Source organism: Urocitellus parryii, chromosome X (genome assembly GCF_045843805.1).
Source record: "Urocitellus parryii isolate mUroPar1 chromosome X, mUroPar1.hap1, whole genome shotgun sequence".
Classification (NCBI taxonomy): domain Eukaryota; kingdom Metazoa; phylum Chordata; class Mammalia; order Rodentia; family Sciuridae; genus Urocitellus; species Urocitellus parryii.
The window spans coordinates 79152667-79164965 of record NC_135547.1 but is presented as its reverse complement, the minus strand read 5'-3'; the positions used below and the strand labels follow the sequence as shown (position 1 = coordinate 79164965).

The following is a 12299-nucleotide window of genomic DNA, read 5'->3' as shown; positions in this document are numbered from 1 at the left end:
ATAGGAACTTTTATTTGTTTCTTTATTTTTGTGGTGCTGGGAATCGAATCCAGGGCCATGTGCATGCAAGGCAAGCACTCTACCAACTGAGCTATATCCCCAACCCCTTGCAACCTTTATTTTGAGGAGAAAATTAATAAAGTTAGAGTTATGCTTTAGGGAATTATTCTGGCCCTGTTGTAGAAAACAGATTAAAGTAGAGATACCATTCATTTCATACATTTTTTCAGATAATATTTACCAATTAGTTATGAGGCTAAAGTAATAATCTAGGTAAGTAGTAATAGCAGTTTGTACTAGAGTGATGGTAAAAATGGTACCGTGGAAGGAAAATATGTTAGAGATGTGAGGTAGAGTCAACAACACTTAACAATGGATTGTTTATTAGAAGTAAAAATAAAAAGGAATAGGGTTCATAGATGATGCCAAAATTAAGACAATAATAATGCCTTTAACAAATAGGTACCAAGTCAGGAGATCTTGTTTAGGAAATGCAGATCTTGCTTTTGGACATGTTAAGTTTTAGATGCTAGTAGAACATCTAGATAGAGCAGTTGAACTGATAATATAAAAGCAAAACAAGCTGGGGTTATCACTCAGTGATAGAGCGCTTGCCTAGCACATGTGAGGCACTGGGTTCAATCCTCAGCACCACGTAAAAATAAATAAAAGTGTGTCCATCTACAACTAAAAATTTTTTTAATAATGCAAGACAAGATCAAGAAGGAGCCCAGGGTTAGAGATTCAAGAGGTGAATGTTGAAACAATGCAAATTTGTGAGTTCACCAAAGAAAAGAACAGAAATAAGAAGACTACTCATACTACAGAGCCTTTGTAGTAGAATCTGGGAAGGAATAATTGAAGAGGTAAGAGTAAAACGAAAGTAATTCATAATCAGATTCTCCATTTTCATGTCTCCTTTCTCATCGGTAGGCACTGTTGAATATTCTCACAATGAATCTGACGCATTCCCAAAAGACTACTTAAGAATCAACATGCTGAGCAACAGATCAAGAATCCCATGCTTTATTCTATTTGTTTAAGCTGAACAGAGAAAATGATATTACAAATCTAATTTTGGTAGCTAATGTTGAAATTTTTAAACTTTCATATTCATTTTTAGCACAGTACTGGCTGCTGGATTGTCCTTAACATATGAATTACTTAAGGATAAATAGGATTCTGTGCTGTTATGCAAGGCAAAATTATCAAATTGGCCTTTATTTGTTTATTGGCTGAATGTATATACCTTGCTGACAAGTTAAAGAAAGATAATTTTCTGGACTTTCCTTTGACTTAAAGAGAACAGGTTAGAGCAAGACTAATTAAGCTAGTCAAAAGGAAGAGTCTTAAATAATGACATTTATATTAGGATTTATTTTTAGAGTGAGTTCTGTTGCTTGGTGACAGGTCAATATCGATATGAAATCTAGATCTAAGCTAACTTCCTTAAGGGCTGAAATATTTTTAGAACGCAAATTTATTTTGTTGTTCAGTCAATATATACTGAATATCCACAGAATGGAAAGTGTTGTACTAAACTCTTATAAATTAATTGCAAATAATTACAAATGAATATTGAAAATCCTTAAAACATATGTTTGATTGCTTTTGAATCAAGAAAATAAGAAATTGCCAGATGTTGTGAGGAGTGCCTTCTAGTACTTTCAAAAGAATATAGTAACAATTTTCTTTTTACTAGACAAGAACTAGACCATAGAATAATAATTTGATGCTTTCAGAATATAGCATTAACCATTGTAAACACCCATTTTCCAGCTTGTAGACTATTCTCAGTTTAAAATTGATCACTCTTCCAAATCTCCAAAAACTGATTATTGTTTTTTTAGCAGTATTGCAAGTGTGCTTTATAATTGGTGTGCAAAGATGGATTGTTATTCCTTTTTGTTCCTTGGCTTCCTATTTTTCCTTCAAACCTGATTGCACACTTTGACCTGTAAACACTTTGGAGTAATTAAGACCCTTTGTACTCTGGTCTTCTCTGATCTTCCCTTCCTCCACATATTCTTGGAGTTTTAGTACAGGGTCTAGGAACTTTCTCAGCTCTAAATGCCATCCATCTGTCTGAGTGGCATTGATGGTATTATGAATAAGCTTGAGGCACAAGTGAGATAGAAGGAAGAAAGAAATATCAAGTGAAAAGAAGAAAAAGGGATGAGGGAGCTGGTGATATAGCTCAGTTGGTAGAGTGCTTACCTCGCATGCACAAGGCCCTGGGTTCAATCCCCAGCACCAAAAAAAAAAAAAAAAAAAAAAAAGGATGAGGATCTCATGCATGGGCCCACAGGATACCATCTACTTGCTTATTTACCTTTGAATGCTCTTGATTCTGAAACTGTTAAGGCTATCACTGTCGCCAACAAAGATTTTAAATAAACAGCATCATATGGAGATGATTTGGAGTAAACCAAGAGGGATTGGCATTCTTTTTTTAATATTTTTATTAGTGGTTGATGGGCCTTTATTTTATTTATTTATATGTGGTGCTGAGAATTGAACCCAGTGCCTCACACATGCAAGGCAAGTGCTCTACCACTGAGCCACAACCCCAGCCCAAGGATTGGCATTCTTTGTATCAGACAAACAGCAATTCTATTTTAATATGTTGGGGTTCTACATGTGACATATTTTAGGGGTTCTGCTGCCAAGTAAGAGAGAAAAGAATGCTATTTGCCTTCATTCCTTAAATTCCTACATATTTTATGCAGTATCTTTTATCACAGTCTGTGCATATATCATAGGAGTATCACATCATCATTAATTGAGGATTCTGAGATCTTTTAAGGTTTTTGTTTTTCAAATTCAATCTTTCTATTAGTATTTTTCAAACAATCAGGATTTAAGGGAAATATAAAGAAAAAGAAAAATCACCTGATTTTACAAAACAGATGTTACTTTTAATATTTCCTCCAAAAGTTTATTCATATTCTCTAACCTCCCCCATCTTGGAAACCACTGTAGGCAAATGAAATTAAAGTATCAAGTACAAAAAGGCACTCTTGATTAATAGTCTGTTAAAGACCAAAACAAGCTATCTTTAATATTATAAAATAATAACTGGAGATAGTGTGATTTATCAAAATGAAATCAATATCATTTTTCTTCAGGGATGCAACTCTTATTTAAACTAAGGACTAATGTGTGTTTTGAGCATACTTTTATTGAGTGACCATTGAGTAAAAAGTACTATGCTAGGCAAATGGGAATAATAAAATGAATAAAATGTGGGCCTTGCCTTCATGGAGTTGCCGTGTACTAACGGTGAAAATATAATGATAAAAACCTGTGACATCATATAAGTATCCAAAGGGAGATGCAAGTGAAATTTTATGGGAGTGCAAATGATTAGACATTTGGGAAAGGCTTCAAAAATTTCATACATTTCTTGCTTGAGTTTGATGTTTTTGAAAATCTTGCTTGAGTTTGATGTTTTTGAAAATCTTCTGAAAAATAAAACATCACTATCTGAAGTCTTTAATTAAATTGAGAAATAGTATTTATACCCTGAAGTATTTTTAATGAAAAGATTTATATTTTAGAGAAATCTTACATTTATAGAGAAATTGAAAAATAAGTAAAGAGTTCTTATATACCTCTTTTCCTTCCCATATATGCAGTTTCTTCTGTTATTAATATCTTTTATTATTGTGGCACATTTGTTAAAATTGTTGAGCCAATTATTTAAGAAGGAACATTATTGTTAACTAAGTTCATAGTTTATATTATGAGTTACTTTTTGTGTTGTACAGTTATGTAGTACCATACAGAAGTGTTTCACTGCCTTAAAACTCCTCCTTTCCTTTTCCCCAAATTCTTAACAACCAATGATCTTTTTAGTATCTCTCTAGTTTTTTCTTCACAAGAATGTCATATGGCTGGGATCTCATAGTATGTAGCATTTTCCTGTTGGGTCTTTTCACTTAGTAATGTGCATTTCAGGTTCTTTCTTATCTTTTTGTGACCCCATAGCTCATTTCTTCTTATTGTGGAATAATACTCCATTGCCTGGCTGTAACAGGGTTATGTCTATCCAATCACCTGTTGAAGGACATTTTGGTTGCTTCCAGATTTGGAGCAATTATGAATAAAACTGCAAGAAACATTTGTGTGTAGGTTTTGTGTGGATATGTTTTCAACTTATTTTTGTGAATACCAAGGAGTAAAATTGCTGGATTGTATCATAGTTTTTTTGTTTTTGTTTTTTTTTTAAAAACCTGCCAAACTGTCTTCCCTGTTAGCTGTAACATTACCAGTTATGAATGGAAGTTCCCATTGCTACATGACCTCACCACCATTCAGAATTGTGTTTTAGATTTTAGTTATTCTAATAGATGTGTAGTATAATCTCATTTTTGTTTCTAATTTGCATTTGCCTAACTGACATTCATATTAAGCATCATTTCATATGTTCATTTGCCATCTTTGTATCTTCTTTGGTGAGATGTCTACATCTTTTGGCTCATTTTAAAATAAGGATGTTTGTTTTCTTATTTTGGAGTTTTAAGTTTATTCATGCATTTTTGATGATAGGCATTTGTCAGATGTGTCTTTTGTAAATATTTTCTCCCAGTCTATTCACTTTCTTGATAATGTCTTTTGCAGAACAGAAATTTTTAATTTTTGTGAAGTCCAGCTTAGATTATTGAGTTTAGATCTTCTTTCCTAATATACACATTCAATTTCCTCTAAGAATAAGTTTCACAGCATCCAGAAAATTTTGTTAAGTTGTAATTTCATTTCTATATTGTTCAAAGCATTTTAACATTTCTCTTGAGACTTCTTTGACCCATTTACTATGTAGAAGTGTGCTGTTTAGTCTTTGGTATATGTTAGCTATTTTTCTGTTTATGATTTCTAATACCTCTGATTTTTAATAGCATTGATAGATGAGAGCTTTACTTTATGATATTGATGTATTTTTAAAATTTGGTAAGGTGTTTTGTAGCCTACAATGTGGTGTATATTGGTGAATGATCTGTGTGCTTGACAAGAATATGTATTCTGCTGTCATGGGATCAAGTATTCTGTATGTGTCATTTAGACTCATGATTGATAGTGTTCATTTCAACTATAGCCGTGCTGATTTTCTGCCTATTCTTTTTTAAAATTTATTAGTTCTAATCAGATATACATGGCAGTAGAAAGCTCCTCGATTCATTGTACACAAATGGAGCACAAATTTTCACTTCTCTGGTTGTGCATGAAGTAAAGCCACACCATTTGTGCAGTCATACATTACCTAGGGTAATGAACCTGTGCAGTCATACATGTACCTAGGGTAATGAATTGAAGTCTGTCTTTCCTACCCTTTTGACTATTACTTCTGTCAATTACTCATGAAGGGGTGTTGAAATTTCCAATTATAATAGAGAATTCATTTATTTTTTCTTGCAGTTCATCAGTTTTTGCTTCATGCATTTTGATATTTTGTTGTTAAAGTGCATATACAATACAATTGTTATATGCTTTAGGATAATTGGCCCCTCTGACATTACGTATTGCCCTCTATTATCCCATTTTATTTTTCTTGATTTGAAATCATCTTTGTCTGGAATCAATATACTTATTTCAGCTTTACTTTGATTAATGTTAGCATGGTACATATTTCTCCATCCATTTACTTTTTTATAAAATATTTTTAGTTGTAGACAGACATAATACCTTTATTTTATTTATTTATTTGGGTGGGAGGTATCAGGGATTGAACTCAGGAGCACTTAACCACTGAGCCACATCCCCAGTCCAATTTTGTATTTTATTAGAGACAGGGTCTCACTGAGTTGCTTAGCACCTCACTGTTGCTGAGGATTTCTTTGAACTCATGATCCTCCTGTCTTAGCCTCTCGAGCAGCTGGGATGACAGGTGTACGCCACCACGTATGGCCTGTAATTGGGTCATTTTTAAAAATTTGCCCTGATAATCTGTCTTTTCATTGGTGTAGACTATTCACATTTTAAATGATTAATTGATATAGTTTTATTAATAGTATTGACCATATGTATAATTGCCTTGTATTCGTTGCCCTTGTTCTTTGGATTTAATTTTGTTTTCTTCCAAACTACTTCTGAAGTTGACCATTTGATGTGATTCTAATTTTTGTAATCTTTTAATATTTCAGTTACACTTAATTTTTTTTCTTGGTTGCAATATAGTTTGCAATATACATTTACAACTAATCTAAGTCTACTTTCACATAACATACTGCTGCATGGGTAGTGCACATAATAGTATTACTAGTTTAATCCTCCCATCACTTATAGATTGTTGTCATTCATTCCACTTATCTATAATTCTAATTACCCAATATATTGTTTTTGTTGTTATTTTGAATAGACTGTCATCTGTTAGGTAAATTAAGAATAAAAATAAGTACTTTTACATTAAATTTTTCCCCTAACACTTCTTTTTATGTAGATCAAAGGTTTTATTTTTATCATTTTTATTCTCTTTGAAGAAATTTTAAACAGTTCTTGAAAGCCACATATACTGGCAACAATTTCCCTCAACTTTATTTTTAGAAGGTGTGTATTCTTAACTTTCAAAGGAAACTTTCACTGAGTACAAAATTCTAGGTCGGTGGTCTTTTCCCCTTTTAATAATTTAAATATTTCACTCCATTCTCTTCTTGCTTGCATGTTTCTGAAGAAAAGTCCAATGTTATTTTTGTCTTTGTTCTGTAGGAAAGGTGTTTTATCCTATAGATTCTCTTAAGATTCTTTGAATTTCTACAGTTTGAATATGATATGCCAAAATGTGTTATTTTTCCCCCTGTTTGGTGTTCTTTGAGCTTCTTGCATGTGTGGTTTTGTGTCATTCATTTTGGAAAATTCTTAGTCATTATTCCTTCAAATATTTCTTCTGTTCCTTTTCTCTTTTCCTTCTACTATTCCCATTACATATATGTTATACCTTTTGTAATTGTCCCATAGTTCTTACACATTCTTTTCTACTTTTTTTCATTGCTTTTCCCTTTGTGAAATTTCTTTTGACATATATCTTCACGTTCACTGATTCCTTCCTTAGTGGTTGTGTTCTGTCTACCAATGAGCTAATCAAAAACATTCTTTAATTCTATTACAGTATTTTTATTTTCTAGCATAACTTTTTGGTTCTTCCTTAGATATTCCCTTCTTTCTGCTTACATTACCCATCTGATTTTGCATTGTTTCTGCTCTTTCTATTAGCAACTTAGTCTTCATCATTTTAAATTCCTTACCTAATAATGCCAAAATCTGTGCTTTAACTGAGTCTGATTCTGATACTTACTTTGTCTATTCAAGTTATTTATTGTCTTTTTGCATATTGTAATTTTATTTTTTGAAATCTGGACATGATCTATTGAGTACAAGATACTGAGGTAAATAGGCTATTAGTGTGAGATTTTTGTGTTTATCAGGGTATAAGTTGACTGTGTTTAATGTTTGTTATAGCTGAATGTGTCAGGCTAAAATTTCCTCTAGTATCTGTTTTTTTGTCACCCCATTGTCTTTCTCTGGAGACTCCCTTTTAAATAGGTTCTGAGTCTTGTAGTCTTTTCAGTTGTGTAATTGCCTATTATTATAGAGGAGCCCTATTGATGCGGAGCCTGTTAAGTAGGTGAGAGGAATCCTTATATAATCATATAATTACATCTCAGAATTATCATGAGCATGTATCCCTAGGATATGAACCTCACAATTGCTTTCAGCTTTCCTTTCCTCATTTAGTAAGATAGGAATGCTAGAGGAGGTAGAGCTGAGTATTTTCCTTCTCCCAGGTTAGTTATACTCTGATAAAACTTAAGTTGGTTATGCTTTGGTAAAATAGTTTCTCTTGAGGGAAAGCCTTTGTTAATGAGAACAGAATACTCAGGTCATATTTTGAAACAATTATTTCCCCTCACCCTACTGTAAATAATGAGGGGATTTTTTTTCTCATATATCTATCCTTAGAACCTGGTGTGGCTACTGGAGATGCTGTGGTTGGATAAGTGTCCCCTAAAGGCCCAGGTATTAAAGACTTGCTCCCCAACCTTTGGCACTGTTGAGTAGGTGATAGAATGTTTCAGAGGCTGGGCCTACTGGAAGGTCTTCCAGTCATATGGGAGCATGCCCTTGAAGAGGGTATTGGAATCTTGGTCCCCATATCTCTCTTTGTGTCCTTCCTGGTCTCCATGAGTTGAGCAGCTTGTTCCACCATGCACTTCCTGCCATGATGTACTACTTGACCACTGGCCCAAAAGCAATAGGGCCAACCACCTGAAACCTCAAATCTGTGAGTCAAAATAAACTTTTCTTATTTTAAGTTGATTATCTCAAGTGTTTTGCCATAGAAATGAAAAGCTGACTGACACAGGAGGTAAAACTTATGAAAGTGGGGACCCCCAGGATTCTAATCTTTTGGACTAGTTCTTGCTCATTCTTTAGCAATTATTGTTCCTAACTTACCATTTGTTTCCCCCAGCCATAACACCTTTTCCATGTAAACCATGATTCACCTAGTTTTGGGGATAGCAGTTTACCCTGTTACCTCAATTTTCTTTTAGCTTCAAGGAGGTATTTTCAGTTCAACATTTTTAAAATTATGAGCAGGGGAGTGATTTTTAAGCATTTTATATATCATATAGGAAATTGGGAGTCCTACCTTGTAATAGATCTTAGCTGTGTACCAGTTATTACAGATAAATGCTAATATTACATCAAATAAGATGTTGTGGTATAAGGCCATTTTTTTAAAAAAATTAATGAATCAACCAAACAAATCGTGTTACTTCTACTGGTTGCATTCAAAGTTTTCATTAAATATCAGTCTGATCCACTTTTCCCCTTTAAAGTTTTTCTCTCTTAAAGGACTTATGTAAGAGGATTTATCTCTGAGATTTGATTAGTAGAGTTAAGACTCTAAACTCTTGCTCTTCCGTGTTCTTTACTTTGCTTTCAGTTAGGTGTTCTTCAGCTGTGAAATAGATACAACAAATTTGTTTTATGGCTATGACCTCTAGGTTTTCAACTTGCTTACACATGTTTTAGGTGTCTGTTTTTTGACAATGACATATGGTCTCTTCTATTTATGTCTCAATTTTGTCATGTTTATATTTTCCTAATTAAACTATCATGTTAAGTATAAACAGTCAGTGGATTTCTTATAAATATTATATTATGTAACATTCTTGAATATGGACTCTTTGTTTTGTTATTTTTGTTGTTAAGTCATAATTCTTATTTCATCTTTTTGGAATCTGTATTCAGATATGTTGCAAGGATTGGACTAAACAGGCTGTTTTCTATTGTGGTTATTTTTAATACCCAAAATCAGCTTTAAGACAGAAAATTTTACTTATGTGATGGGACTCTTTTATGGCATTTGCTTTATGACTCAGGCCTAATTTTCATGAATGAGTAACTTATAAGGTGTAAAAGAATTTCCATTTTCAGGTAGTTGTTTTCTTTTTGTTATTGTTTTTCTCCTTTTAATGAGAATAGACTTAAGTTCTGTGAAGGTCCTACCACTACCTGATGGTCTTTACAGCTCATGTAAGTGCCTTGTTCAGTTTTATTTTCTCTGTTTTGCCTTGCTAATCAAATCTCCTTTTAGAGTCTTTGGTCTTTATTTTCTTTCTTTCCTCCTGGTCCTTTTATGACTAGAGAAGCAATTAACAAGGTAAAAAAATCTCTTTTTCTTATTCAAATATATTCAGCCCTTCTTGGCAGCACTGCTATGGAGCCATTAGTTAACTGAGGCCACTCTGAAATTCAAAGACTCTGAAATTCCAGTCCCTGAAGACTCACTCTTTGAAGAATTAACCCATTACCACAAGAGTGGCCCTAATCCCTCTTAGCAACCTAATCACTGCTTAAATCACTGCCCATGTCCCAGTACCACCACAGTGGCAAACAAATGTCAGTATTATTTTTGGAGGGAACAAGCCATATTCAAACCATAGCATATGATGATTTTACTTTTTCCTTAAGTCTGTTCTTCAATCAGTGTCCCAAACTATATATTTTTGTACTAAAATTAAGTGAATTCAATTTCTTAGTGATACACAATCTCTGAGCATTCAAAAGTTTAGCAGATGAAATATGATTTAAATTAAGGTCTAGAAAAGAAAAAAGTTTGTAAGGATAAGTCATTTTATTTCTCTTGTACTTAATGTGTATGTTGCAGTTACAGATTAAATATACCTTTTGTTAAATGTTTAAAATCTAGTAAAAATAACCAATTTCTTAATTTTTAGGAAGTGACATGGTATGAGGCTTCATATTGAGTTGATTTTGATTTTTATTTCTCTTGTACTTAATGTGTATGTTGCAGTTACAGATTAAATATACCTTTTGTCACATGTTTAAAATCTAGTAAAAATAACCAATTTCTTAATTTTTAGGAAGTGACATGATATGAGGCTTCATATTGAGTTGATTTTGATTGAAATACATTGTCCTATAGCTTTAGATAGTTAGCTCCTGTGCCTAGGGAATCAGGTCTGTTGTAACCTGAGACACTGGCTTTGTTTGTTTTTAAATTAATTTTAATGAACATACAGTAAAATGAACTCTTTCTGGTATACAGTTCTATGATTTTTAACACTTGTATGTATTCATTTAATTGCAACTGCAGTTAGGACACAGAAAAGTTTCATCACCTCAAAATCTCCCATGAGTTATCCTTCATAGTCATACTTTCTTCAGATCCAGAAATGGTGGGAAACACTGATATGTCCTCTCAGTATAATTATTTTTATTTCAAACATATCATATATATTCATCCATTTTTTGTTGCTGTAATAAAATATGGGAGACTGAGTACTTTGTAAAGAAATTTTGTTTAGCTCACACTTCTGGAGATTTAAGAACATGTCACCAGCTCAACTCTGGTGAAGCCATCAAACTGCATCACAACATGATATATAGCATCAGGGCAGGAACACATGTCAAAAGGAGAGATCACATGGCAAGACAGGAAACCAGAGTTTCAGGGATGAGGTTTACTCTTTTTATAACTCACCATCTGAAGCACTAACTAGGGTACTGTGAAACTTAATTAATCTCTTCTGGCGGTAGTGCCTGATGCCCTAATTACCTCCCAGTAGGCCACATCTCTTAATGGTTCATCACCTCTCACCATCCCCACACTGGGAACCAAGTTTCCAACATATGAATGTTTGGAGGATACACTCAAACCATATCTGAACCACACCATCATATAAATGGAATCATGTCATATATGACCTTTTAAGCTGAATTCTCTCACTGAAAATAATGCCTCTGTCATTCACCCAAGTCACTGAGTATACCAGTCCATTTCTTTTTGTTGTTGAGTGGTATTCCATGGTATGAATAAATAGTTTGTTATCCATTCACCTATTCAAGGACATTTGGGTTCTTCCTACTTTTTAGTGATTATAACTAGAACTGCTTTAAATATTCAGGTATAGGTTTTTATGTAACCCAACTTTCAGTTTATTTAGAATAAATACCAAAGAGTGGAATGCTGGGTCATGCTAAGTATATTTTTAATTCTATAAGATGCTGCCAAGCTATTTTCCAGAGCTCTTTTTATATTCCCATCAATAATGTGTGAGAGTTCCGGTTGCTTTGCTTCTTGGCTGCCAGCACTTGGTACTATCAGGCATGCAGTAGTATCTGGTGGTTTTAATTTACATCTCCCTTCTTAGGAAATTGGCTAATGGTATTGAATATTTTCATATGTGCTTAGTTGCCATCCAGATATCCACTTTTGTGAAGTGTCTGTTCAAGTGTTTTGTCCGTTTTTTTTTCATGCACAAGTTTTAATTTAATGGGTAGAAACATTAAATTATCACACAATTTTTTTCCATAAAGCTTAATAAATAGAATCTCTTTTTTAAACGCTGTACAAGAGACTGGAAAACAAGCTTCCAACAAAATATTTTACTCATACTACCCTTTTATTGATTTGAAACACTTCCCTCCCTGTCCCCCATGTCCAAGACAGAGCTCACACTTCAGGGATCTCTCTGAGCACAGCTGTCCAAAGTCACCAGGAGCCTTGGAGGCTGGGGCTTTAAGCGCTTTGCACTTGGGTCTAGTCTGCAGCCCCAGCAGCCCGGGGTGCAGACAAAATGAACCGTTTCGGTGGCTGTTGCCTATAGGAGCCCTTCTCTGTCCAACACACCAAAAGGGGTGAGAAAAACAAATGAGAAATGTCCCCCAAACACACACTCCCCCAAAAATCAACACCAATAAGCCACAAACTGGTTCTCCTCCCCCTTCTGTAAAGAGCAAAAGGAGTGAGGAGAGAAAGTATTTCTTCCCTCCTC

At 33.8% G+C, this 12299-nt stretch overlaps 1 protein-coding gene across 1 annotated transcript in view; it reads left to right on the top strand.

The window, feature by feature from the left end:
- Positions 1-12299, top strand: part of Abcb7 (ATP binding cassette subfamily B member 7) — a 103840-nt gene that overhangs the window by 60502 nt on the left and 31039 nt on the right. The window lies entirely within an intron of this gene.